At 42.6% G+C, this 5,176-nt stretch overlaps 1 pseudogene; it reads left to right on the top strand.

Moving 5' to 3' along the window:
• Positions 1 to 4,004: 4,004 nt before the first annotated feature.
• Positions 4,005 to 4,123, top strand: LOC122789527 (annotated as a pseudogene).
• The last annotated feature ends 1,053 nt before the right edge of the window (positions 4,124 to 5,176 follow it).

Here is a 5,176-nt window from a genome sequence, read left to right on the forward strand (position 1 = left end):
CAGAGTCTTATTCAGGACAGGGATCCTCTCTTGTAGTTCTTTTCCTGACTGGGTGACATCATCAACCTGTCAAAGTCACAGCTCAGTCCCATACAAAATATTCTGTTCATAACAGCTATGACAACATCAGAAAAGGTCAAGTTTATTTATCACTGGGCAGAATGCAAAACATCTTCAGGGAATGTATTCCTTACTTAAGCAGAGTTAAGTACCAGCAGAATTTTGCCTGTATGTTATGTGGCTTGTGGCTGGCTTGGTATTTTATTCTAGACTGGGCATAAGGATCTTCCAGTAGACGCACCAAGCTCAGAGGTCAAAGTTGCCATCATTTCTGTAAAAGCCAGTCAAGATATCCTATTGATGTTGCCACAGACTGCTTTGATAGCCTCAGTTTAACAAATTTCTTCACAGCAATTCCATATACCTACACCTTTAGCCATAAGTCACCATGGATGTCTCTGTGTGGGTGGAGGCAGGTAATGGGCAGACATTTCAAAGGATATGGTCTGTGCAGAAGTCCTTTCAACACATCAGTATCCTCGCGATGCTTATTTATTTATTTATTTATTTATTTGCATTTATTAACTAGGATAACCTGATTGGCTGTCCAAGATCCTTTACAACAGAAGCCTGGGGAGCTGCTCTGCATTTGGCATCCGTTGTCAGAGGTCCAGACTGTTTCTGCTTGAATCCAAGCCATTCAAAACTAAGAACAATAATTTAAGCTTATTTTGAGTTTAATCTGCACTTTTTCATCTGTATTTTACTGTTTTGCTACATTAATTTGTGCCTTTTTGACTGTTTTTACTGTTTGTGCCTGCTTGTTACCTGCACTTGTTTTGCACTGAAATATTGCCTAGATTAGCACACACTTGCTAAATCTAGCCTGTTTTTCATACACTTGAACTCAAATCCAGCCATTGTACAGTAAGAAGGGCCCCCCTCCTCCCATGTGGCAGAAGAGTGTGGTTATAGCCTTGTCTAAGCTGGGGATTGCTGGAGGAAGGATCATTGTGTGATTTCCTATTGGCAGACTAGTTTAAAACTGTTTAATTTCACCTGCATATAAGCCTCACATTTGCTTGTAGCTGTGCATTGCACAATGGGAGGTTAGAGGTGCCATGCATAGATGCAAATGCCTAGAAATGCCCCCCCCCCCCCAAGGCTCTAGTCAGTGAAACCCTCCCAGGCTTCCCTGCTGCTCCTTGGGCAACTCATCGGCGCACTTCTGCACTGTAGGCAACTCAGCTGAGCACTAAGCAGTGTTACCCATCTGTTTATCCCTGATCTTCTATAGAATTAGTTCCCTTGTTAATCCCAGAGCAATAGCTGATATAATTTGCCTTCTGACAAACTAGTACATAGGAATTACCTGCTACTATGGACAGTAATTTTCCAAACATTTCTCCAGACAGTCTGATTGAAATAGACATCCTGAGGCGATGTAGCAATTGCCTCATGTATGCTGAAAACCACCTGCTCCTAAAGCAAACAAATACAGTATGCGAGAGATGTCACTATACCATGAAACTTGAATCAGTCCTCTCAGGTAACAATAAACAAGACAGTAAACAGGTTGTCAGCGCGCACATCCCTCCTCTTATATAAGATAAAGTCAAGGCACCTAAACCCACATGCATGGAGGACTCACCCAAGAGCCTACCAAAAGACCAGAGACCTCCCAAGTGCAAACAACACACACATACTGGTACACAAACAGAATTCACTATTACACATAACAACACACATATCACTGTCTCAGCAATTAAGCCCCCTAAGACAAAACACTTCAAAACCAAATGTCTTGGTCATAAGTGACTCAATAGTGAGACAAACAGATGTCCCTCTCACTAGGTTGGACAAGGAGAATGTTATGGTCAGATGCTGTCAAGTGTCAGGATCCATTAAGTCATGCACACACTCAAGTCACTCAGCAACAATTACTGTTATGATTCTGTCATAGTATATGTTGGAGTAAATGACTTGAAATGCACCTCTCTGGACTATATGAAAAGAGGCATGATAAAACTTTCAGATTATGTGTCCTAGGCAGGTATGTCCCTAGCCCTAAGCAGCATTCTACCTTCATCTAGGATGATGCCACAGTACAGAGTATTGGCAAAAAAATGATTGATTTCAACAATTGGCTTAGCTTCTGGTGGATCTCCAAGGGGATTCAGTATCTGTCAGTTTGGCAAGACATGGTCGACAGACCATGATGCTTTGCCAGAGATGGCCTTCACCTGTCTCCTCAAGGCTTTTGGATACTGAGAAAGATGCCTGCCTCCCCCATAGTGCCTTTTTAGGTTATGTCAAAACAACAAACCTTCCAATGTAAAAAAATGCACTAGAGACAAACTCAAGGTCATGCTGCTTAGTGCTTGGAGCATAAACAGTAAACTGCAGTCCCTGGAAGCACTCCTCACCTTGGAAGATGCTGATGTCTGTGCAGTCACTGAGACTTGGTTCAAGGCCACAGGTCCACCAGGCAATCCTGATATATGGAACCTATTCTAGTCAGTAGGTTGGGAAATTGCCAATGCAATGGCTGCTTTTCTGTGAAAGACTAATCACATCTTCTAGCTTTCATTGATGGCATGTTCTATTTGGTCAAACAGAGCATAACATGTTATATTTAGACAAATAGCTCCCTCCAGGTCTGGTACCTTGATCGCTGCATTGACTGTAAAGAATATTTCATCTGCTCAAAGTCCAGCTATCCATCTCCTTAATAAGGAATCCTGCATGGATTACAGATCAGGGAAGAATGTGTATATATGCAGAATCTAAGCTATGCTGTGGCTGAACCATTTAGTACATAGAATAATTTTTGAGAGTGAAATCACAGTTGAAATGCACCATACACTAGATAGGTTGACAACTGGTTCTTTGAAAGCAAAAATTCTGTCCCAAGCCTCTGACCACCTATAATGTGACCAGCCCTTTAATGTTTATTTTTTTGAAATTTCATGGAAGATGTTGCCAGAGCCATGGAATATGGCACTGCCATTCAACTGCGTGTGTGATTTAACTTCCTAACTGACTTTGCTGAGGACAATGACATGACCTTCACTGGTGCCCCCTCTCTATTAAACATTTTGTTGGCAAAGAGGATCATGAGCCCTTAGAAATGCATGGAAAAGCAAGGCAAGACCCTTACAGCTGTGGGTGTCATATTTCAACCTGTACAGCACGTCTTCTCAAGGATGCAAAGGAGTCAGCACACCATGTGTTTTTGACATAGCACACAGCCAAGGCCTCGTTAGGTGGCAACTGAGATAATGCCCAACAACCATGGCAAATCTCAGCAGAGCTGCTGGCCCATAGACAAAAGTTCTTCATGTTTCCAGGAGTTTGTGATCCATTTTCAGTTAAGCAACCTGAGTTGTGGGAACTTGGCCAACTGTCCCTTTCTGGGGGCAGATGGGGGCCATCTGGCACTTTAGCTGTCAGCATGAACTTCTGTCATCAAGAGCAAGTTGATCAGGATAGTTATGGGTACTCAATTCATTTCAAAGCTCCTTCCATTACCCCCTGGCTGCCCTTACAATACCAGAAGAATGCAGCAAAGAAGGAAGTCTCCAAACTTTTGCAAAAGCAACCATCCATGAGGTTCTAGTCAGCTGGAAAATGTTAAGATACTGTTCTAGAATATTTTTCAAGATCCCAAAAGACAAAGAACATTAACACAATTCTGGATCTCAGTGGTCTGAACAAAGTTGTCACAAAACAAATATTTAAAAGGTTAAAGTGCAGTCTACCCTTCTTTGCTTATCAGAATGAGATTCAGCGTTCTCTTTGGATCTTCAAGGTACCGATTTATACATAAAAAAATCAACAAGGATTCCAGAAGGACTTACTCTTTTGGGCAGTAACCAGAAATTACCAGTTCCAGGCACTTTCTGTCAGCCTCATATCTTTCCCTGTGGCATTTACTTTCAACAAATGTGTGCCCTCAGCAGTAGCTCAATATAGACTGCATGGGGCCAACACTGCTCCATACTGCCTATGGCCGTACCACCCTGAATGCGCCCAATCTCGTCTGATCTCGGAAACTAAGCAAGGTCGGGCCTGGTTAGTACTTGGATGGGAGACCGCCTGGGAATACTAGGTGCTGTAGGCTTTGTAACTAGTCCTGTGGCAGCAGGTGTAAGTGTAGGGCTGGAGTACAGATGGTTGTGGGTTCTAGTACAGGGTGTGCAACTTTTTGGGGGCGGGAGTTTGGCATAATGGTTAAGGTGTTTACCTTACAGACACAAGGTGCAGGGTTTGATTCTCACATGGGGCAATTGGCTAGGCTTAAAATGGCCCACAATGGCACTTAACCTAGTACTAATCTATGAACCTATGAACCTTAGAAGACACTGCTATTGATGCATTAGTTCAGGATTTAACCTCATCCAGTGATGTTGAGCTCAGACAGTTCTGTTCCCATGGAAAGACAGCAATTTTTATGAAGTCCTATTTGCTGCCATGTCAGATGTTGACCCTTATTAACTACTAGCTATAAACTATCATTTCCCTGTTTATCTTACATAGAAAAGAATATCATCTCTTCAGGATACAGTACCTAGGGTTCTCAGTAATACAATGTCTGAGCTCAGTTCTGACTCCAACCCTTGAGATTTATGGCTGTAGCCATACCAGCTGTACTCTACTCCACATACATCACATGTGAGTACCACAATGTACTTATGATAGTTGTTTTAAAGCTCAGATGACACTTCTGTCCCATTTAAGATACCCAAAGCCTGCCACCATCTTCCCTGGTGGACATTTCAGATCATCTTTACCTGTAAAAATCTATTTCAGCTGCTAGCTCCACAAGAGCCAATTACCATACATGTGTCTGCCCTGAGCTACGATTGACAGTACAGCTGGTATATGGTAAAGCCTGTTTGGCGATCTCACAACTTTCACAACAATATCAACATCTTGGAGATGCAAATAGTCCTCTTCACTTATCTTCCTCTCATTGTGATTGCTATTCACTCTGACAAAATGGCAGTGGTGTTATCCATCAACATGCAGGGGGGAGCTAGATCCTACCAAGTACAATGAGAGGCCATGACAGATGGACAGTGGGCCATGCATTTGCATCACTCTGGTGGGACCAATACATTCTAGAGAAAGCCATTTCTTTTGCAGACAGACTGAGCCACTGTTTGCTGATGCA

The sequence above is a fragment of the Protopterus annectens genome, chromosome 14.part0 (assembly GCF_019279795.1).
Source record: "Protopterus annectens isolate FY-2018-M chromosome 14.part0, PAN1.0, whole genome shotgun sequence".
NCBI lineage: Eukaryota > Metazoa > Chordata > Ceratodontiformes > Protopteridae > Protopterus > Protopterus annectens.